Here is a 24,197-nt window from a genome sequence, read left to right as displayed (position 1 = left end):
TGGCGGCCTCTGCGTGAGGTGGGCGGAGGTGTGGATGACCTGCACTGTAGTGCGCCACACAGCCGGGGAGTTTTAAAACCAGGAAACAGCTGATCACAGCAGTCAGTCCATCACTTCATCCGCGGACATTAAGATGAACAACTGGACAGCCGCTGAGATCCAGGAGATGCAGCGTCTCCTCGCTCTCTGTAGCTGTTTGGTTGTGTTAGCTTGTTGTTGTGTCGGAAAGCTAGGAACGGTCGCTACTTTCAAATTAAAAGCCCCCCGTTAAGAACCCAGTTCTAAACTCCAATGGGGTGCAATGTAAAGCTCTTATTTTGAAGACAAATTCGTTGTCACCGTTAACTTCAAGCTTCACCTCACGTCACATGTTTGTGCCTGTACCTCAGAGGCGGCTTTTGGAAAAGGAGGAATATTACGCCTCCGTTTTAGAAAGACAGGCCGGCACATTGCCGTCCTTACCTTGGAGCAAATGTGCCGCCTTTTCTGTCTGAAAAGGGCTCCTGTGGCAGTGGCTCCCCACGAGGGGTTTTAAACTGACGTCATTACAGCACGCAGCAGAGTTTACCGATGGTTCAGCTTTGCTCTTCCAGTTGAACGGTGTTTATGCTAGCGTAGCTGTCATGCTCGCTCTAAAAAACGGCTTTTAATACAAAGAAAGCGACAAAATGGACAAAAATCGGAGGTGGATACTCAGTCCTCACCCGTCAGTTCTCACAGAGTGGGCAGATGACATGAAGCAATGGCCCGACGTTGGCGCATCACAAATATATTTACAAATCTTATTTTTATATGTGTATTTTTTTTTTACTTATATATGGATTGAAGCATATTTGTGTGTGCATTGAAAATGCATTTGTGTATGGAGTCATACGACTCCCCAAATACATTTGTGAGTCCTTTTTTGTGCATTTATTCCATTATGAGTCTGTTCTGGCTCCATATAAACTATGTAACCTACAGTATGTAACAAAGGCACATTTAAAAAACAGATATGAAGTCAAACTGAAACAATAACACATAATCTCTTTCTCTGTCCGTTTCACTGGATGTTACAGGTGCTGTGCGCCTGAAAGAACGACTTGCTGATGCTGTTAAAAACAGAAGCAGTCTGCTGGAACATCAGTCAGGTCGTCTCCATGTTTATAAAGTTCCCCTGGAAGAAGAACGACTGGGTGTTGCAGGGTGCAGGCGTTTTAGTTTTGGGAAAGAGTCTTTCAAACGTAATCGCACCATCATGCTTCTCGGAGCAACTGGAGCTGGAAAATCAACTCTCATCAATGGGATGATCAATTACATTCTGGGTGTTGAATGGGAGGATTCATATCGGTTTAAATTAGTTGATGAGGATCCATCAAAATCACAAGCTCACAGCCAGACTTCTGAAGTCACTGTGTACAAGATCAACCACCAGCAGGGGTTTAGAATAGACCACTCACTGACCATCATTGACACTCCAGGATTTGGAGACACAAGAGGCATAGAGAGAGACAAGATGATCACAGAACAGCTGCGTAATCTGTTCACTGATCAGCGTGGTGTCAGTGAAGTTGATGCTGTGTGTCTCGTAGCTCAGGCTGCTTTACCTCGACTCACACCAACACATGACTCTGCGCTCTCAATCTTTGGCAGAGATGTGGCAGAAAACATCAGAGTTCTGGTGACGTTTGCAGACAGCCAGCTTCCACCAGTTCTAAAGGCGATCAAAGAATCAGGTGTCCCATGTACTAAATCAGAAGACGGGCTGCCACTTCACTTCAAATTCAATAATTCAGCGTTGTTTGCAGACAACAAATCATCTGCAGCAGGCAGCAGGAGTAAATATGGAGGCTTTGATCAGATGTTTTGGGACATGGGGGCCAATAGCATGGAGACGTTCTTTGTTGCTTTGAATGTGATAGAAACCAAAAGCTTGATACTGACAAAGGAGGTCCTCAGAGAGAGACAGAGGCTCCAGAATTCAGTTGAGAATTTGCAGGTGAGGGTTAAAATTGGGTTAGCCAAGCTTGAGGAGATAAGAGAGGTAAGTGAGAAACTGAAAGCTCACGAGGCAGAGATCAGCAGGAATGAGAACTTTGAGATTGAAATCACTGTCAGAAATTCTCGGAATCAGGAAGTTAAAGAAAGAGTAACAGTCAAAGAGCTGCAAGAAAGGTTCAATCAAGCAAAAGACGCTAAGAAACCTGTTGAAGCGATGATTGCAAGACTGACGGCTGAATATGATCGTGTTCAGGCTGAGGTGATGAAACTGATGGAGAGCTCTGCTCAGTGTTTAAACAGACTCAAAGAGATCGCACTGAAGCCAGATCCTCTCTCCACTCCAGAGTACATTGACCTGCTTATAGAAGGAGAGAAATCTGAGGGAAGACCAGGCTGGAAGCAACGAGTTCAGCACCTGATGACTATCAGAGACAAGCAGAGTTCATGGCTAAATTAGAGAGAGGAGAGAAACTCCTCAGATAGATTGTAGTTAAAATACAATCTCATCTCATGAAGAGCTTCAGGTGTGAACGTAGCAGCAGGTTGATGAAGAGCTTCAGGTGTGAACGTAGCAGCAGACTGATGAAGAGCTTCAGGTGTGAACGTAGCAGCAGGTTGATGAAGAGCTTCAGGTGTGAACGTAGCAGCAGGTTGATGAAGAGCTTCAGGTGTGAACGTAGCAGCAGGTTGATGAAGAGCTTCAGGTGTAAACGTAGCAGCAGGTTGATGAAGAGCTTCAGGTGTAAACGTAGCAGCAGACTGATGAAGAGCTTCAGGTGTGAACGTAGCAGCAGCTTGATGAAGAGCTTCAGGTGTAAACGTAGCAGCAGGTTGATGAAGAGCTTCAGGTGTAAACGTAGCAGCAGGTTGATGAAGAGCTTCAGGTGTAAACGTAGCAGCAGACTGATGAAGAGCTTCAGGTGTGAACGTAGCAGCAGGTTGATGAAGAGCTTCAGGTGTAAACGTAGCAGCAGACTGATGAAGAGCTTCAGGTGTGAACGTAGCAGCAGACTGATGAAGAGCTTCAGGTGTGAACGTAGCAGCAGGTTGATGAAGAGCTTCAGGTGTGAACGTAGCAGCAGGTTGATGAAGAGCTTCAGGTGTAAACGTAGCAGCAGGTTGATGAAGAGCTTCAGGTGTGAACGTAGCAGCAGGTTGATGAAGAGCTTCAGGTGTGAACGTAGCAGCAGACTGATGAAGAGCTTCAGGTGTGAACGTAGCAGCAGACTGATGAAGAGCTTCAGGTGTGAACGTAGCAGCAGACTGATGAAGAGCTTCAGGTGTGAACGTAGCAGCAGACTGATGAAGAGCTTCAGGTGTGAACGTAGCAGCAGACTGATGAAGAGCTTCAGGTGTGAACGTAGCAGCAGGTTGATGAAGAGCTTCAGGTGTAAACGTAGCAGCAGGTTGATGAAGAGCTTCAGGTGTAAACGTAGCAGCAGGTTGATGAAGAGCTTCAGGTGTAAACGTAGCAGCAGGTTGATGAAGAGCTTCAGGTGTAAACGTAGCAGCAGGTTGATGAAGAGCTTCAGGTGTAAACGTAGCAGCAGGTTGATGAAGAGCTTCAGGTGTGAACGTAGCAGCAGACTGATGAAGAGCTTCAGGTGTAAACGTAGCAGCAGGTTGATGAAGAGCTTCAGGTGTAAACGTAGCAGCAGACTGATGAAGAGCTTCAGGTGTGAACGTAGCAGCAGACTGATGAAGAGCTTCAGGTGTGAACGTAGCAGCAGACTGATGAAGAGCTTCAGGTGTGAACGTAGCAGCAGGTTGATGAAGAGCTTCAGGTGTGAACGTAGCAGCAGACTGATGAAGAGCTTCAGGTGTGAACGTAGCAGCAGACTGATGAAGAGCTTCAGGTGTGAACGTAGCAGCAGACTGATGAAGAGCTTCAGGTGTAAACGTAGCAGCAGGTTGATGAAGAGCTTCAGGTGTAAACGTAGCAGCAGGTTGATGAAGAGCTTCAGGTGTGAACGTAGCAGCAGGTTGATGAAGAGCTTCAGGTGTAAACGTAGCAGCAGGTTGATGAAGAGCTTCAGGTGTGAACGTAGCAGCAGACTGATGAAGAGCTTCAGGTGTAAACGTAGCAGCAGACTGATGAAGAGCTTCAGGTGTGAACGTAGCAGCAGACTGATGAAGAGCTTCAGGTGTGAACGTAGCAGCAGGTTGATGAAGAGCTTCAGGTGTAAACGTAGCAGCAGACTGATGAAGAGCTTCAGGTGTGAACGTAGCAGCAGACTGATGAAGAGCTTCAGGTGTGAACGTAGCAGCAGACTGATGAAGAGCTTCAGGTGTGAACGTAGCAGCAGGTTGATGAAGAGCTTCAGGTGTAAACGTAGCAGCAGACTGATGAAGAGCTTCAGGTGTGAACGTAGCAGCAGGTTGATGAAGAGCTTCAGGTGTAAACGTAGCAGCAGGTTGATGAAGAGCTTCAGGTATGAACGTAGCAGCAGACTGATGAAGAGCTTCAGGTGTGAACGTAGCAGCAGACTGATGAAGAGCTTCAGGTGTAAACGTAGCAGCAGGTCGATGAAGAGCTTCCAGAGGCCTGTACTTCGAAGGGGGCTCAACATAGCCAGGCTTTGTGCTCATGCTGCAGCTCAACAAAGCCCAGAGTCCCCAATCAGAGTTAAACGGTACTGCAACGGTGGTTATCAACTTACTTTGTCAAGTCCGGTTCTCTGCTTTGTGCTCTGCGCGCGTTCACATAAAAGGGGGCGTTTGACGTCATATTATTCTACTTCTGTGCGAAAACGGATCGATCCCGGGCCACATATTTTACTCAAGATGAGCAGATTCTTATTATGCAGGACTATGAAGAATTCAAAGAAACCATCACGGTAAAAAGTAACACTGTCGCCGCCAACAGAGCGAGGGAGGGCTGCTGGCAGGAAACTGCTGACCGTGTAAATGCGTAAGTTAACAATGATTAATATTATGATCAGTATTATATTAAGCCCTCAGTGTTTTCATTTCTGAAAGCTCAACATTGTGCAATTTTTACATATTAACCCTCATCCATTAAAAAAATAAATACACTGAAGCAACAACTATCTTTGTTCATTTTTGAATGATGTCTATATTGTTTTCACATTTGACTGATCTCAGTTATAGAATGCGCGTGTGTGTTTTATTGAAAGTGAGGCTGAGTGTGCGTCGGTGTTATGTCCAAGACCTGTTGTGCTGTGTCTTACAGAGTACCTGAGTCTCCTCCTCCTCGTTACCTGTCACCTGCTGCTGGGTTTAAAAGCCCAGCGTGACCCCACCCACACTCTCTCCCTGCAGCCTGGACCAGCAGCATGGTCGCCAGACACCATTTTGGTTTTCCTTTGTTATTTTTTGGTTACAATAAACGTAGATTACTTGCATTTAACCTGTGTTTGAGTAGTACATGTGTTTCCCGCGAGCCGGGGTCATAACATATTGGGGGCTCGTCCGGGATAAAAAAAAAAAAAAAAAAAAAAAAAAATGTGTTGTGTCCGTTTTTTTTTTTTCCCCTAGACTGTGTAATCTTATAGGTTGGTGGTGTTTGGCAATTTGGCTGGGAGCAGCTGTGGTCTTCTCCTGGTGGGTGTGGTGAGTATAATATCTGAGTGTCTCTGGGTTAAGCTTGTGAGTGATCCCTGGTTAGTTAGGGAGTGTGCCAGCTGAGCAGAGCAATCTGTCCTTCCTTCGGTATACTATTTGTTATTTTGCCTTTTTTATTTTTGAGGCAACTCTGGGTGGAGACATGTCTCTGGTGGGGGCGAGCATCTCAGGGGCCTTGGTCATATGGCTAAGGTTTCCTGAGGTTTTGCTTTAAAGAAGCCTCGAACCCGGCACGTCTCAGAAGGCAGGTAGGCTTAGTTTGAAGTTAGGCAGGTACCAGGGGGGCTTGCTTGCTCGATCATTGACACTCGGAGGTTTGCTCACCGACTCAATAGTGATCGATTGGTAAAGTTAGGTGAGGTAGTTATTGCCTTATGGGGGACAAAGGTGGTAGCGTGCCTAGGATCCTAATTTTGTATTTTGGTGCAGCTTTCAATTTGTCAAGTGATGGTGTGTTACTTGACTTTATAGGCTAGTTCTCCCTAAGTTTCCTTAGTTTAATTGCCAGCAGGTTCCATTTTGTTAATGGTTTTGTATGGGCAACATTTGTGCTACCTTAGTAGCTTGATGGGGGGTTTCTAGGCCTATTTTTGTGATCATGGTTTCTAGAGCCATTTAGTAGAGGCCATTTGTGACTAGCTGCTTGTAGTATTGGACACTTTATTTTGTGTGCATTGTGCATACTGGTTAATTTGAAATATTGTGTAATTGGTTTATAGTTTAGGTTGATTTGGGTTTTTTTTTTTTTTTCATTTTTCACTTTTGACTTAGGAAAGTTATCTGGCATGGCATCACTCAATGACTTTATTAGTGCACCATCAGAGGAGTTGCTTTGCCAGCTTACTAAAGAACAGCTTCTTAGCCTTGCTAGTCACTATGACATTGAGATTGCCAGTAGCGATAAACGGCTTAAAGATAGTATAAGGGATGCACTTAGGACTATTCTAACAGAAAACAAAGTCCTTAAGCCATCGTCATCGTCACCAGCATATCAACAACTTGTAACATCTCAAATGTCAGAGCGTGAAATTGAGTTAAGGTTAAAAGAACTGGCTTTTCAAGAACTACAATTAGAAGATGCCCAAAAAGAGCGTCTTCTTAGAGAAAAACAAATGCATTTAGAACATGAACGCTTCCTTAAAGAAGTTGAACTTAAACATGCTGCTCTAAACTCATCGAGCGCTTCGTCCTCTCAGTTTGATGTAGTGAGAAACATCAGATTGGTACCTCCATTCGCTGAGAAGAATGTTGAAAAATATTTTCTTCATTTCGAACGTGTGGCTACGGTTTCAAAGTGGCCAACACATGCCTGGACATTGCTTTTACAAAGTGTTTTGGTGGGGAGAGCACAGGAAGCTTACTCTGCTTTAAGCATTGAGGATAGCAAGGACTATGTAAAGGTTAAAGATGCCATATTAAGAACTTACGAGCTCGTTCCTGAGGCGTACCGCCAGCGCTTTAGAAGCCTCAGTAAGCTGGATGAACAGACTTATGTTGACTTTGCGAAAGAAAAGGAGACCAGTTTTAATAGTTGGTGTAAGTCGCAGAAAGCGGAAACTAAGGAAGATCTTAAACAATTGGTTCTGCTTGAGGAATTTAAAAACTGTCTGCCTAAAGCTGTGTGTATTTATCTTAATGAGCAAAAAGTGACAACTCTTGATAAAGCTGCTGTTTTGGCAGATGAGTTTGAGTTGACACATAAGGTAAATTTTGATGGCGAACAAGGTGAGCAAAAAGGAAGGGCTTTGTTTAATAGATCTCGGTTTCCAAAGCCTCTTCCCACTGTCTCTACAGTTTCTACTAGAAAGTTGGCTACTGCGAGTACTCCTGTAGAAAAGGTTTGTTTCTATTGCAAGAACAGTGGTCATTTCATTGCTGACTGCCCTGTCTTGAGTAAGAAGCAAGAAGAACCTCTTTGCGGCTAGGGAAGTCACTCAAGAGTCCCTCGGCTTTAGTCCAGCTGAACTAGTGTTTGGGCATACTGTGCGGGGCCCTTTGAAACTACTAAAAGACAGATGGCTGGTAAATCAATCTCCAGCCACAAATCTCCTAGATTTTGTTTGTCATTTCAGGTCTAAGCTGAGAGCAGCATGTGAGCTGGCAAGGCAGAACTTGGGGAAAGCCCAGGGAAGGATGAAGGGGTGGTACGATAAGAAGGCAAGGCATCGAACTTTTTCTCCAGGTGAGAAGGTGTTGGTGCTGCTGCCACTTTTGGGGTCTTCTTTACAAGCTCGATTCAGTGGCCCATATGTGGTTGAGCGTCAGGTTGGTGAGTGTGATTATTTGATAAAGACACCAGAACGAAAACGTAAAACGCGCCTCTGCCATGTTAATCTTTTGAAACCATATTGTGAGAGGAGCCAGGCTGAACTTACAGATGTGAAGACTGTTGCTGTGCTGAGCTCTCCAATCCTTGTGGGTGAGAGGGACACTGATGGGGTTGTTGATCGTGGAGTGTCTCATGGTAGGCTTCTGAATTCAGAGATCATATCCAATTTGGATGTCCATCTGTCTTATTTAGAGCCATCAAATCGGTCTGACATCATTGAAGTGATTGGTAAACATCCTACACTATTCTCTGATGTGCCTACATGTACCAACGTTCTCCAGCACGATATCGATGTCGGTGAGGCTGCGCCTATTAGGCAGCACCCTTACAGAGCAAATCCTGAGAAACGCCGACTGATGAGTAAAGAAGTGGATTACATGTTGCGGCATGGCATTGCAGAACCTAGTGCTAGCCCATGGAGCTCCCCGTGTTTGTTGGTTGACAAGTCTGATCACACACTTCGTTTCTGTACAGATTTTCGCAAGGTTAATGCTGTCACAAAACCAGACTGTTATCCCCTTCCCCATTTAGATGATTGTATCGACAGAGTAGGGTCTGCAGTTTTCGTCACCAAATTAGACCTTCTTAAGGGCTACTGGCAGGTCCCTCTTACTCAGAGGGCTCGTGAAATCTCTGCCTTTGTGACTTCTGATGACTTCTGTCAGTATACCGTTATGGCTTTTGGAATGCGGAATGCACCTGCAACATTCCAGCGTCTTGTTAACCTGGTGTTGAAAGGAGTTGCAGACTGCGAAGCATACCTTGATGATGTAGTCATTTATAGCTCCACCTGGTCTCGACACAAAGCTCAGGTGGCGGAAGTATTTGGTAGGCTTGTTGCTGCAAATTTGACTTTGAATCTTGCCAAATGTGAATTTGGACAGGCCACCGTAACATACTTGGGGAAGGTTGTTGGTCGGGGAGAAGTCTGTCCTGTTGGCGCTAAAATAGAGGCCATTCAGAGTTTTGGCATTCCTACTTCTCGTCGTGAGCTTAAACGTTTTCTTGGCATGGCAGGCTATTATAGGAGTTTTTGCAAAAATTTCGCTGCAGCTGCTGCCCCTTTGACTAGCCTGCTTAGCCCGAAGGTCAACTTTGTTTGGACAGAGATGTGCCAGAGGGCATTTGAGAATCTGAAGGCACTGCTGGCTAGTGCTCCAGTCCTTGCTGCCCCTGACTTTAACAGGCCATTTAAACTGGCTGTTGATGCAAGTGATGCTGGGGTTGGGGCTGCCCTTCTTCAAGATGACTCTTCAGGGGTCGAGCACCCGGTTTGCTACTTTTCCAAGAAGTTTGACATTCATCAGAGGCATTACTCTACCATTGAGAAAGAGGCCTTGGCCCTTATTTCTGCTCTTGACCATTTTAATGTTTATGTTTCTTCCAGCCAGGTCTTGGTGGTCTACACAGACCATAATCCGCTTGTTTTTCTGAGCAGGATGAGAAACTCGAACCGTCGATTGATGCGATGGAGCTTGTTCCTACAAGGATTTAACCTAGAAATTAAGCATATCCGGGGAAAGGACAATGTTCTTGCCGATGCCCTCTCAAGGTCATAAGTGTCAACATTGTGTACAGCTACGCATAATCTTTGTCTCTTGTAGAGCTTGGAAGGTTGCCTTAGAGCAACCATTTTAAGGGGGGGGTGTTATGTCCAAGACCTGTTGTGCTGTGTCTTACAGAGTACCTGAGTCTCCTCCTCCTCGTTACCTGGCACCTGCTGCTGGGTTTAAAAGCCCAGCGTGACCCCACCCACACTCTCTCCCTGCAGCCTGGACCAGCAGCATGGTCGCCAGACACCATTTTGGTTTTCCTTTGTTATTTTTTGGTTACAATAAACGTAGATTACTTGCATTTAACCTGTGTTTGAGTAGTACATGTGTTTCCCGCGAGCCGGGGTCATAACAGTCGGCTATAAATGTTCAGTGTTTTTTTGTATCACTGTGTTGGGATGAACAAGCAGATGTAGCTACTGTCCCTGTACAATGACAATAAAGAGCTTTCTGACAGTGAAAACAGCTCCAGCCTGTCAGATTTGTGTTTGGGCGTACACTGCCCTGCAACGGGTGAAACATTGATCAGTTCATCAGTTTATTCATGGCCACATCAAAGAAATTATTAACTTTACTCATTATCTGTGACAAATAAATACTAGGTTGGCCTAATTAATATTTCATATTGCATTTTATTAAGATGTGGAAGCAGCAGTCGGACATGGCAGCAAGTTAGAGCCAAATACAAAAACATCATTCAGAGTGGTATGTAGCCAAGCTGCCCATCATTTTGTCAGTGTGTGTTCCTGCTCAGATTTTCTGCATCACCAACTGAATGTAAGTAGGTTCCCGTGGCAACAAAACGAAGGGCTACACAAACAGTTTGCCCGACAGTGAGCGCACAGCTTCTTCAGTGGCATTCCTGACACTCGGCTCAATAAGTGAGCAAATGTACCGTATTCCCTCGGCTGAAAATGCTGTGATGATGTCAACACACATAGAAAGAAATCTGATGGTGAAGAGAACAAACAAAACATTGACATCATGTTGTGATAAATGTTGAAGTGCTGAACTAATAGAACAATCTGCTCCAATGCAACCTGATCATCAAAGTCTTTATTTTTGTCTTTTTAACATAAATGTTTGAATGTGTTTCATTGTACCCAGTTTACATAGTTGAGTTTTTACACTGGCTCATCAGCTTCCTGCTGATTTTAACATGTTTAGCTACTATTTTCTTTTTTATTGGACATTTAAAACCTTTAAGACGATGTAAATAATGTTTAATGTCTCCTCATGCTGATGTGTGCTGACATGTTATTGTCCTGTGGGCTCCCACTGAAAGATGGAGGAATCAATAATCAATAAATGTGATGATTCTAGCTGCTGAGTGTTTATAAACCTGCAGTTACTGAGACTTTCCTCACATTAAAACGCTGTGTGAAAATAACCTGCTCAACACGCTGCCTGTCTGTCAACGCTTGTTTAGTCAATAAAGCTCCTTTGAATTGAGTCGAGTCCGTTTGCCCAATCAGAGGTCGAGACGTCACACTTCCGGTGTGTCTCGTCTGGAGCCGCTCAGCTAGCAGCTCTGTGTGTGTGTGTGTGTGTGTGTGTGTGTGTGTCCGCCAACATGCTGACGGTTAAACGCTTCGTCTGAGCAGCAGATAAATAAAGTCAGTGCTTCATGTTTTCACCGGCTGTCTGGATCCAGCGACAGTAACCAGCTAACACTGCTGTCCGGGGAGCTAACTGACAGCTAGCTAGCATTAGCTTGTTAGCTCAGCTGTCTTGTGCCGTCAACAAACCGTTTCAGTGAAGAATGATGCACTCGGAGTGAAATGAAGCTTTTACTGCACATTTGGACTCACGTCATGTTAAACTGAGCGGCAAGAACGCTTCAAATCAAGACATCTGACGAGCCTGTTCCCTGCTAGCTTAGCAACGCTAGCTAATGAGCACTGATTGAAAGTAAGTGAGTGCAGCTGTGCAGCCAGTCTGCATTTACTCAGGGACAAATTAAACTCTTTGTGTCAGAATGTCAAACAGCCAGTGAGGAAATAAAGCAGGTTTGATTGACTCCAGGACTTTGTTAGGAACCATATTCTGCTGCTTTATAGTTCCACTCTGCTGTTTGAAATGAAAAGTGTTAACATGTGCTCCACCCTAACAACACTCTGCTGCTACATCTGATTTAAACACAAAGAAACTAAACTAACACACACATCAGTAGAGAAGAGACGACTGGAAGCTTCTGATTGGACAGTTGATTCATCACTACGTGCTTTGTGAGGATGGAGTTTGTGCTGCTGTTAGAAATAATTATTCTGATCCCAGAAATCTACATTTCACTGACATGTTGAACCTCTTCACTTATTTCTCTGTCAACTGAATCAACCAGCTGTTTGTCTGAACTCGTGTTCCTGCTGCTGCTGCTGCTTCATGACTGGACATCAGTGGCGGTTCTAGACCAGTTTTAATAGGGGGGCCAGGTTGGGGCCGGCTTTTTTGTTAGGGGGCACATACAACCCGGAAAAAAAGAAATAAAAAGATAAATTCCTCATTCTGACAAAACAGTGTTTACAATTTCAACATTTTTGATTGGGTAGTAAACTGCTGAGACACTTTCCCCTCAAAACAAAATCATTGCAAGAAATCTGTCATTGTGTTATTGATGCAGACTCCCTGTCGGGGGGCCACAGGGGGTCCAGACTCAGAGGTACGGGGGCACTGGCCCCTGTTGGCCCCCCCCCTAGAACCACCCCTGCTGGACATGTAACAGTTTTAGTCATTGTTAGTTAATCAGCTGATTATAATTGTGTGTAAATGCTCATTTTGTACCTTTTGTAAGAAAACTCATCACCTTCCTTGTTGATTTGCCTCAAACATGAATGGAATTTCAACGAGCTCAGCCATGTTTGGTCACGTCCAGTGTTGTGGAGTAACGAATTACATGTAACGACGTTACGTAATTTAATTACAACATTTACGTAATTGTAATCCGTTACATTACTGGGAGAAAATATGTAATTAAATTACAGTTGCTTTTGGAAATTTCAATGATTACAACTTAAGTTACATTTGAAAAATCGCCGCAAAAGCTCGGATTTATCAAATAGTTTTTCGCCCCCCTGGATTCATGTTTGTTTTTAGTTATTTTCATATCAACATCCTCCTTCCAAAACTGACGCTTGTGATTGGCTCTCTCTGGTCATGTGCCATTCGACTCAACCGACAAACCGCACGGCGGCAGTCAGACTCAGCAGCAACAGTGTCGGCGGCACACAAGATGTTCCTGGGCTGGAAATACAAAAACACTTCATACTGACAGAAGCCAGGCTTCCCTGTATTACAAAGGTAGCTCTCTTTTAACCCGGCTAGATCACCATGGTAACTTATGCTTAGCTCATAACCTGGTCCCGACCAGGTTCTGTTCAGAGTTTAATCATAAAATCGGCTATAAAAGCGCCGCTGTTTCACTATTTAACTCATTTACAGCTGGCGTCACCTTTACTTTGAAAGTCCAGTGGAGCTGGATCAGAACATTTGTACGGAGGGAGAGATCGCGCTGATCCGCTGCTGTTTACTTTCTCTCTGAGTGTCTCTACAGATGTTCAGCTGAGGGGAAACGCTGCTCAGCTGATGATCCGACTCGCGTCAGGAGGTCATTTATTAGGCTATAGCCTATTTACTTTATATACAGTCAGTCACCACTGAAAGAAGTTGTGCGCTCGCAGCAGGACAGATAATTTAACTTAATGTGGCCATGAATAAATTAATTGTTTCGCCTGTTATGTGTTGCCCAAACGCAAATCTTGAGTAGTCTACTCTGTTTTCTCACATTTAAAAAGGTCTTTGTACAGAGACAACATGAGATTTGCTTGTAGCTACAGCACCTAAAAAACCCACTGTAACCTATTTTCATACACACACCAGCCTCGCTTTCAATAAAACACACACTGGCATTTTATAATTGCGATCAGTGAAATATATGAAAACAATATAAAACACAGTTTAAAACAACAGTTGCTGTTGCTCTAAAGCTTCATATTTAAAAGCAGCTCAATGTAGAGCTGTCAGAAATTAAAATCAGCCTCCTCTTGTCATATTTGCAGGAACACTGTTGCTTCAGGCTGTGATCAGGCTTTTTTGTATCGCTCATACTCTCTCCATTAAAACAACCTGCTCCTCTTGTCTGAAATCAGCCCGTTGTTGCTCCATTTAGTGAGGAAGTGAGCCTCCTTCAGTACAGGCCGAAGGTCAGACTCATAATATATGGTTAAACCTTTGAACTGAAAGGTTTATCACACTATAGGTCTTAAAATGTGAAAATGGTTAGCAGTTGAGAGATTTCATTCAAAATAAAGAAAAGTAATCATAATGTAATCAAATGTAATTAGTTACATTACTTTGAGAAAGTAATTGAAATAGTTACACTACTATTACATTTTCAACAGGGTAACTTGTAATTGTAACCAACTACATTTCCAAAGTAATCTTCCCAACACTGGTCACGTCTACGGGTAGATCAGAGGGTCAAACTTCACAGCAGCGCCCTGCAGTCCTGCAGAGCTCAGCTGGATTCAACCTGAAGCCTCCTGGCTGCAGCACGCAGATCGGGGAGTGGCTCGCTGTGCTAACTGTTTGACTCCGCCCACTGCGCAGGCGCCCTCTGGTGGCGGACACCAGGCAGCACATCAGACGTCACTGCAGCGCCTCCCTCCGGACAGAGTGACGTATTGATGGCATGTAGAATAAGGATCCAAGTCCAACTTGAGCTGTTAGCTGGAGTTGATCACAACACACAGAGAGCTGATGATCAGTTCAATGTTTCAGGTGTTTGATCATCTGTGTGCTGATATGTTACGTCTCTGCTTCAGCTTCTAGTTCAATAAACAGCTTTTATATGGAGCTGCTTTCATCATCATTTCTATCAGCATCAGGTCTGCTGCAACATGTTTCTGTTGGTCAACACCAGCCCACATGATAACAGTGAGAATACATCATATGGAAATACATTCTGCTCTCATCTTGTGAATAAAATCATGATGTTTCCATGTTGATGAGCCCTCACAGCTGCACACACACCTTCTGTCTGAGGTTCAGTGTGTAACTGGAACAGTGACGTCAGCTCAACACTTCATACTGTATTAAACACACGCAGCTATGAAAAAGCTTCATGCATTTGATAGACTTTCCTGTTTTGAACTCTTTCTGACTGCGAGTCCATGATTGTGTCATGCTGCCACACACACACACACACACACACACGTCACACTGTGGTCCACTCAGTTCTATCAGCTGCAGGAAGCAGATCAGAGACTGAAGTGATGTCTGAGCCACTGACACCAGAACACTTTATTCCTTTCTGTCACTTTCTGTCAGAAGCAGAAAACAGCTGCATCTGCCTCGTGTCCATCATTTCTTTACTGAATGCTTCATAATCTTCCTGCAGACTAAAAAGGAACATGAAGGCTTCCCTCAGTTCCTCCGTCTGCTCTTCATCCAGGCCATCAGACACACGCAGCATCTTCCTCGTCCGTGGTGATGATGACTCGGGGACGGGAAGTTTCCCTCAATGTTTCTGTGCCACTAAGCAGAGCGTCCTCCTGATGAAACATACAGACAACAATGATTGAAATAAAGGCTGGAGAAAGAAGGCAGAAAACAGTGGAAGAAGAAGAAGAAAAGCCCTCAGCAGCAGCAGCAGCAGCAACATGCTCCACTTCTTCCTCCACAAAGGAACCAGATTGTGCTTCTTAAAGGCACAATAACAATGCAGGATGTGAAAAAGATCAGCAGCTGCTTTAATGAAACAGCAACATCCCTCCTCTAGCAGCTTGATGGATGTGAGGACAATAATACTGCTGTGAACACCAGCTGATGCTTCAGAGACACATTGTGAAGGCCTGGACTGTTCTGGAGCCACTTCAGATCCTGAATCAGTGGAGGGATGAAGCTTCAGTCTGCAGGACCAATGAACCACACCACCTCTCACCTGTCCTCACCTTTTTCTCTCCTGCAGTCTGTCTTCTTCACACCTTGGTGGTTTCATGACAGCAGACATGAAGTCAGTATGAAAACATGCATGTTGTCTGTTGACAGAGTGAAACAGCTTATTTAAAGGATCTGATTCAACAGGGTGATGTTGAGGGCATGAAGTTCTGCAGGAGAACCAGACAAAAGCAGCTCCTGATCTGCAGCATGTTTCCCTCTGAAGAAGGAAATGCAGGAAGATTCAAATATGTTCAGGAAAATAATACCTCCTATATTAAATGTGTCACAATTCACACATTACAATGTACAGAGCGGACTGTGAGTCCAGAGGTTCATGTCATGCAGATTCCCCCAGGATACAATTTCTCAACACAAATCATGTGATTTGAAAGCAGCAGAAACAGAAACAGAACTGCTGCACTCAAATAAGATCCAGACTTCTGTTTCCATCTGTCTGATGAATCTAAATAGTTCACGTATGGAATATTTGAGCTCCAATAAAAACAGATATAGCATTGATTCAAACAAACAGGAAAGGACACGTGGTTTAAAACAGAACTACTGTCCAGACAGAACGATGCAAGCTGCCTCCAAACCTGAACAGACGGTTCTACTGTCACCTCTGCAGCCGCTGCACACACGGATCTGTTCAAGGTCCACATTCAGTCAGAACCAGAGACACTGAGCTCCATCATTCCTTCAACTTCCTTCATGTTCTCATCCTCATCCAGGTTCCTCCTTTCATTTACACACTCGCTAATCATGGCTGTTTAAGGGATCCAGCTCTGTGTGTGTGTGTGTGAATCCTGACTGAACAAACTCACCTGCACAGGTACAGTAGTTGAGTAAAAGTACTCAGTTCCTCTCCAGGTTCCAAACAGTGATCAGTGATGATGATGTAATGTTCCTCTTTTCTCTTCCTTCATACTTCCTCTCTTCATTAACGACTTCAGTTACTGTGCAGACGACAGGAGAGACGTGACGTCACAGCTGCTTCTGACTGTTTCACTGCTGCAGAACCTGCTGCTGACTTCCTGTTCTGCTGCTGCTGGACTCAGACTCCCATCATGCACCTCTCCTGTTCTGCTCCTCATTTCTGAGCGGCTCAAACAAAGAAAGAGAAGCTTGAAGTCAACACAGTACAAACATCCAGCTGTGAAATCAAACTACTTCATGTGACGGCCAGTGAAAAGTATGAAAGGTGTTATTTTCAGAACATCAGTGAAGGAAGAGTTTGGACCTGCAGCACAGATTTCTATGGAAGAAGTAGATAGCAGAAGCAAAGATGGCCCCATTAAACCCAGTGAGAGTGGAGCTGCAGCAGCTGAGTTCAGACAGTGAGAGCAGACAATGGTCAGTCATATACACACTGTATACCTGAACTCTCATATGAATGACATGTGGAGGACTCTTCCTGTCAGCTCACCTTGTAGGAGCACCAGCAGGTGAAGTCCACCCCCCAGTCGTGCAGCTTCAGCTGGGCGTTTCCTGCAGCGTGGGCGCAGTGGAACCCCACGTAACAACCCTGACCCTGCACAACAAGGAAAACATTCTATCTTTATCTGCCTTCTTCAATAATGTCACTGACTGCAAGTTTAAAGGAGCACAACGTGGAAATGTTCCAGTACAAGAACCTCAACGTTGTTGGACTTTAGTGGAGTTAATGACAGTTAAGACATGAAATATATTGTAGGAATGAAAAGAGTTGATATTTCTGTAAGTCTGAGCGATGGATGGATCAAATAAATGCTTTAAATAGTTTACAAAGCTGCTGTTGAACAAAAGGAATGTAGAGGTTTAGAAACAGCTGCTGGTGACGATCCAGAACCAGGAAGTGAAACACTGACGGCTTATTTCATCATTTGTTTCTCAACACAAAAACACAAAAACACAAAGAAGTCTGTTTTCCTTCCTTCTGATTGGACGCTCACATCACAAAGAGGGAGTTCCAGAACCGGGCCACGGGCTGAACCTGATGTGGACTTTGAGTGTGTGTGACTGATTGTGTGTGTGTTGAGTCACACAGTAGGTGTGGATCATAAACTGCTCTGTTTGCTGCAGTTTGTCACTTTAACACAGAACTTCCATCCACATTAATATGAAGCATGAAGGTTTGTATTGAACTCATCACTGTTGGGATCAATGTGCTGAACAACACTCATCAATACACTTTAAATAACTACATTTACGTCTTTGCGTCATCAAGCCCCGCCCCCTGCTGTTTCCGGTTTACAGTTAACTTTCACTTTCACTGATCCTCTGACGCAGCAGCTTCTTCTCTCCGTTTAAAGGTAATTTAACGGACATTTGAAATGTTTTACACTTTAATGACTCGGTGTAATGAGAGTAGAAGTGGAGTGAGTTGGTCAGTGTGTGAACACAGAGTGGTTGTCACTGTGTAGCTCCACTTACTGATGACTGAAGGCAGCTTCTCCTGCCTGAATCAGCCTGTGGAGGAGGCCGAGACGAGCCGCCGCTCTCCCGCTGTCTGACGCACTAAACGCGGCTGGAGAGCAGCTGTTCGCCTGGATGCGGGAGCTGGAGGTGCTGAGGGGGCTGCAGCACCCCCTAAAACGAGGCTGTAACATAGGCCGAATTTACAAGGAGGCCCGAATCATTAAGAATGTGTCATTAACAGCGTTTCACACAGTTTATAAAGGTTCTCTTAACTCAACAACTCACTAAATGGAGCGATTTCTGAAGGGAGTCTGGGGACTTCCTGTCCCTCCTCCTCTCCCTGCTGCTGTTGACTGTAGCTGATGTGACTTATAATATGTTGGTGTTCAGGTTCTTGTTCAGAATCATCAGATACTTGTTGGTACATGTCTCCATGACACCATCTAGTGGACTGACAGTAGAAGTGCAGCATTCATGTGACGCTGATATGAAGCAGCCAATCAGAGGAGGAGCAGCTGATGTTCTGACAGGAGACATGATGGAAAGGCTGATTTCAGTTGATGTGCAGATGAATGATTTGTGTTTCCTCTCCAGATGAAAGTGTGTGTGAGTTGAGCAGCATGAATCAGTGTGAGGACAGAGAGGAGGGAGGCCCTCCCTCTAAAACCACTGGACCTGGACCTGGAGCTGGACCTGGACCTGGACCTGGACCTGGACCTGGACCTGGACCTGGACCTGGACCTGAGCCCAGCTGTGTGTCCTTCAAGAGTGACGACTCAATGGGTCGTGGCATTCATTTTAAAGAACAACCAGCTCCTGCTGTAAAGAGGTGAGCTGTTAATAACATTAATATGTGACTGATTCATGTTTTAACTGTGGAGAAAGATGTTTTTTGAAACCTGATGTTTATTTTCAGCTTCGTTCTTCTTCACTTAAATGTATCTTCTCACTTTAGAAAGCTGCCCAATAGAACCAGTCTTCAACTCTTCATTTCACTTTATTGAATTAGTTTGGTCCAATATTCTCTGAAGGTTTATTCCTGATGTTTTCCACTATTTTATGGACAGAAGCTTCTGTGTCTGAAGACTAGAAAGTGAATTAACATCTCTGGTGGTCTTCTTCTCTGTCCAACAGGAGACCAGCCTCTACTGGACCTGGACCAGGACCTGGACCTGAACCTGAACCTGGGCCTGGACCTGGACCTGGACCTGGACCTGAGCCCAGCTGTGTGTCCTTCAAGAGTGATCAGTCAAAGGATGCGATCATTGATTTCAAACAAGCACTTGTGTCAGACAGACAGTAAGTTGTTGTCCTGTTGCTCTCTGTTGATGTCTGTCCTCATTAAATCCAGTCTGACCAGTTGTCCTGATGGTCTTCATGTTCTCAGAGTGATGATGGAGGTCAGAGCAGGATTAGTATTAAAGGACAGGTTCACATTTCTTCATGTCCGTCCCTAAACAACTCTGACAGGACAGTGTTCCTCCTGTGGACAAACAGCAGTGACTCACCTCCTGCTGAAATCTGACCCTGCTGCTGAGGAGAGGAAGGGCTGTGTGTTATATCTGACATTACAAGGGCCCGACCCATCCGGACCTCATGGGGCCGGTACCCAAACCCATATGAAGAGTAAAAACTCTGATGACTGATATATCAGCACATTAGATATAAAATATATAAAAACAAACAACTTATTTTCTGATGTCTTAAATATAGTTCAAACACCTGAGACAAAGATATGAACTGAAGGCAGAACACTTTACTGTTTTACAATATTTATTAAATATCCAACAAATAATAAAGTGTTACAAACACATTTAAAGTTACGTGGAGCACTTTGAAACTCAGACGTTAAGTATTACAAGTCACGTCTACATGAATATAGCTTATATTTACAAATGATGAATTCATTATTATCTTTATATTTAGGCCGATGTGTCGTTAATCACCCAAAAGCAAAACACAAAAAAGTCAATAAAGACTTTCAGGTCACAAATCAGACAAATTAAATATCAAAAACAAGTTTGTAGGAAAACAAACTGGTATTTTAGTTTTTTGGTGTCAGATTCAAATTTATTGCAGAAATAATATAAATGAAAACTAAAAGACAGAATGAATCATAGTTTAATTCTCACATGTTGGAATTTCAATTTAATACATGTTTATTGAGACTCTTCACCAGTTTGCACTGGACAGTTAGCATCCAGCTAGCTTGTGTTAGCAGTGTGTTGCTGTCCACAGTATTAAACGGGTCAATAAGAGCTGGAGGGACTAAACCAGACAAGCTGCTGAACCAACCCAGTAAACTGACTGACTGTTGATTCACAGTGGGATCAGCAGTACGACCAACACTGTGATGTCAGAGGAAACCATCTGATTCAATGATGTCATCAACACTTTAACTCAAAGGACCTTCAGCTTGTGTTTGTCTCTGAGTGGACAGACACAATGTGACTGATTCTTCATGATTCCTCCACAGAGTCGACCAGGAGAGCTCAGAGGTTCCCAGAGGTCCGTCTGTCCAGCAGCATCAGACACACCTGGACTCCATATTTATGGTCTGTACATGAACAACAACTACTTTTACATCCAGTCTGTTCACAATAATCTCCATGCTGCACTTTACAGACCAGTGGTGAATCTGTCCAACATGGATCTGATATTTGGCTCCATGATGTTATTGATTGATTGATTGATTGATTGATTACACTTTAATAATCCCCAAGGGGAAATTCATTTGCCACCAAGCCACCACACACACAACAACATACATCAACAGACAGTTGATACTGAAGGCACAGTACACCACACACTACAACAACAAATAATAGGTTTGCACCATACATAGGCACTGGAAGGACACAACAATCACAGCAATATCACCAGCATAAATTACAACAACCAACATCATAAATCATAAACAAGGGCATAATTCACAACAACAGCATAAGTTACAACATATCAACGGCTCTTGTTAAAGAGTCTGATTGCTGTGGGAACAAAGGACCTCCTAAATCTCTCAGTGGAGCATCTGGGTAGGAGGCGCCTTTGGCTCCTGCCACTCTTATTGAAGATGTTGTACAAGGGGTGGTCATCCCTTGACAACACACTCCTCATCTTCCTCATTACCCTCTTCTCTAATATTTCCTCCACAGAATTTGGCCATGAACCAATGATTGAGCCTGCTTTCCTTATCATCTTGTTAAACCTGATCCTGTCCTCAACTGTTATGCAACTGCCCCAACACACAACAGCATAAAAAAGGACACTTTCCAGTTTCCCATAATAAAATATGTTTATAATAGGCCTACTCAGTTTCCTAAGAAAAAACAGTCTAGACTGGGCCTTCTTGAAGGTAACTCTGCTGTTCTCCTTCCAGTCTAGTTTATTATCTAAGTGAACACCAAGGTATCTGTATGAAGGAACTACCTCTACTGGCTGACCTCTAATAAGAACAGGGGCTACCTCAATTTTTTTCCTTTTAAAATCAAATATTAACTCCTTTGATTTGTCTATGTTTAGAATGAGATGGGCATCATCACACCAACTGACAAAGCTATCCACCTCATTCTGATACACTGCATGGTCGTTGTTGGTTATGTAGCCTACTAATGCAGAGTCATCAGAAAAAAAATTTTTAAGTGACAAGAGGCACTGCTATGTCTGCAGTCAGAAGTATAATGTGTAAATAAAAAGGGAGATAAAACTGCACCCTGTGGTGCCCCTATATTAGTGGTGATAATCTCAGACTTGGTGTCATGAACCCTCACATATTGAGGTCTGCTTGTGAGGTAGTCTGTGATCCATGCAACAGTAGATTTATGAAGATTAAAACCAAAAAGCTTTTTAGCTAAAATGTTTGGCTGTGAAGTATTAAAAGCACTTGAAAAATCAAAAAACATTATTCTCACAGATGCAGCAGTCAGCTCTAGATGACTGTGCACCCTGTGCAACAAGTAAAGTAGTGCATCATCTGTACCTACGCCCCCCCATACGCAAACTGAAGTGGGTCCTGAAAGGCACTGTGCCCTTAGGTGTCCCAGCACAGTCCTCTCAAAACATTTCATAACATGTGATGTTAATGCAATAGGTCTGAGGTCCTTTAATGCCTTAGCATTAGGTTTTTTTGGCACTGGCACAATACAAGATGTTTTCCAGATTGCTGGGATTTTGGACACAGACAGAGACAAGGTATACATATAATGTAACACCCCACACAGCTGATCAGCACATACTTTAAGAATGCGCGGCATGATCCTATCTGGGCCAGGGGCCTTATGAAAATTAAATGTTGTCATTCACATGATCTTCTGTTTCAGCTGCTGGAGGAGAACATTGTCACTTTTGTGAAGAACGAGCTGAAGAAGGTCCAGAAGGTTCTGAGTTCAGATTACCCAGAATGCGAGAGTCAGAGGGAGCATGAGGAGGTGTTGGATGGTGAGGATGAAGAGCAGAGGAGGAGCAGCAGAGAGGCATTTCTGAAGATCACACTTCACTTCCTGAGGAGAATGAAGCAGGAGGAGCTGGCTGACTGTCTGCAGAGCAGTAAGAGGATTTCTCTAAAGATTTAACACGATGGATCAATGAGACGTTTACTGAAGCCTGATGATGATGAATCTGTTCATATATGCAATCTTTAGGGGAAGGAAATTGTGTTATTGTCTTTAAAAATAAGTTAATGATCTTTTTTGTTGTGTGTTCATTTAGTACATCTTGCAGCAGTTTGTCAGCGTAAACTTAAATCTAACCTTCATAAGAAGTTCCAGTGTGTGTTTGAGGGGATCGCTAAAGCAGGAAAACAAACCCTTCTGAATCAGATCTACACAGAGCTCTACATCACAGAGGGAGGGACTGCAGAGGTCAATGATGAACATGAGGTCAGACAGATTGAAACAGCATCCAGGAAACCAGACAGACAAGAAACAACAGTCAGACAAGAAGACATCTTTAAACTCTCACCTGGAAGAGATGAACCAATCAGAACAGTGATGACAAAGGGAGTGGCTGGCATCGGGAAAACAGTCTTAACACAGAAGTTCACTCTGGACTGGGCTGAAGACAAAGCCAACCAGGACATACAGTTCACATTTCCATTCACTTTCAGAGAGCTGAATGTGCTGAAAGACAAAAAGTTCAGCTTGATGGAACTTGTTCATCACTTCTTCACTGAAACCAAAGAAATCTGCAGCTTTGAAGAGTTCCAGGTTGTGTTCATCTTTGACGGTCTGGATGAGTGTCGACTTCTTCTGGACTTCCACAGCACTGAGATCCTGACTGATGTTAGAGAGTCCACCTCAGTGGATGTGCTGCTGACAAACCTCATCAGGGGGAAACTGCTTCCCTCTGCTCGCCTCTGGATAACAACACGACCTGCAGCAGCCAATCAGATCCCTCCTGGGTGTGTTGACATGGTGACAGAGGTCAGAGGGTTCACTGACCCACAGAAGGAGGAGTACTTCAGGAAGAGATTCAGAGTTGAGGAGCAGGCCAGCAGAATCATCTCCCACATCAAGACATCACGAAGCCTCCACATCATATGCCACATCCCAGTCTTCTGCTGGATCACTGCTACAGTTCTGGAGGATGTGTTGAAGACCAGAGAGGGAGGAGAGCTGCCCAAGACCCTGACTGAGATGTACATCCACTTCCTGGTGGTTCAGTCCAAAGTAAAGAAGGTCAAGTATGATGGAGGAGCTGAAACAGATCCACACTGGACTCCAGAGAGCAGGAAGATGATTGAGTCTCTGGGAAAACTGGCTTTTGATCAGCTGCAGAAAGGAAACCTGATCTTCTATGAATCAGACCTGACAGAGTGTGGCATCGATATTAGAGCAGCCTCAGTATACTCAGGAGTGTTCACACAGATCTTTAAAGAGGAGAGTGGACTGTACCAGGACAAGGTGTTCTGCTTCATCCATCTGAGTGTTCAGGAGTTTCTGGCTGCTCTTCATGTTCATCTGACATTCTTAAACTCTGGGGTCAATCTGCTGGTAGAGGAAAAAACAGCAGACCATCAATCTACAGAGACACGTCTCTACCAGACTGCTGTGGACCAGGCCTTACAGAGTCCAAATGGACACCTGGACTTGTTCCTCCGCTTCCTCCTGGGTCTTTCACTGCAGACCAATCAGACTCTCCTGCGAGGTCTGCAGACACAGACAGGAATTATCTCACAGATCAAACAATCTCTCCTCCGAGGTCTACTGACACAGACGGGAAGTATCTCACAGACCAATCAGGAAACAGTCAAGTACATCAAGAAGAAGTTTGAAGAGAATCTGTCTCCAGAGAGAAGCATCAATCTGTTCCACTGTCTGAATGAACTGAACGATCGTTCTCTAGTGGAGGAGATCCAACAGTACCTGAGTTCAGGGCGTCTTTCCACAGAGAAACTGTCTCCTGCACAGTGGTCAGCTCTG

General features: G+C 44.2%; 1 protein-coding gene and 1 long non-coding RNA gene across 2 annotated transcripts in view; one reads left to right on the top strand and one right to left on the bottom strand.

Annotated features, from left to right (window-relative positions):
* The window catches only part of LOC115576539 (ribonuclease inhibitor-like), a gene marked incomplete at its 3' end in the record, with an annotated part of 88,944 nt that overhangs the window by 60,469 nt on the left and 4,278 nt on the right, over window positions 1-24,197 (top strand). The window lies entirely within an intron of this gene.
* On the bottom strand, window positions 14,793-17,075 carry LOC115576723 (uncharacterized). Its single transcript, XR_003982930.1, has 4 exons — window positions 16,811-17,075; window positions 16,209-16,488; window positions 15,396-15,482; window positions 14,793-14,996 (listed from the first exon to the last, which is right to left on the bottom strand). It is a non-coding gene; the product is annotated as an uncharacterized LOC115576723 (long non-coding RNA).

Source organism: Sparus aurata, chromosome 24 (assembly GCF_900880675.1).
Source record: "Sparus aurata chromosome 24, fSpaAur1.1, whole genome shotgun sequence".
NCBI lineage: Eukaryota > Metazoa > Chordata > Actinopteri > Spariformes > Sparidae > Sparus > Sparus aurata.
Note: the sequence above shows the minus strand (reverse complement) of the source record. Positions and strands in the feature narration are given on the sequence as shown.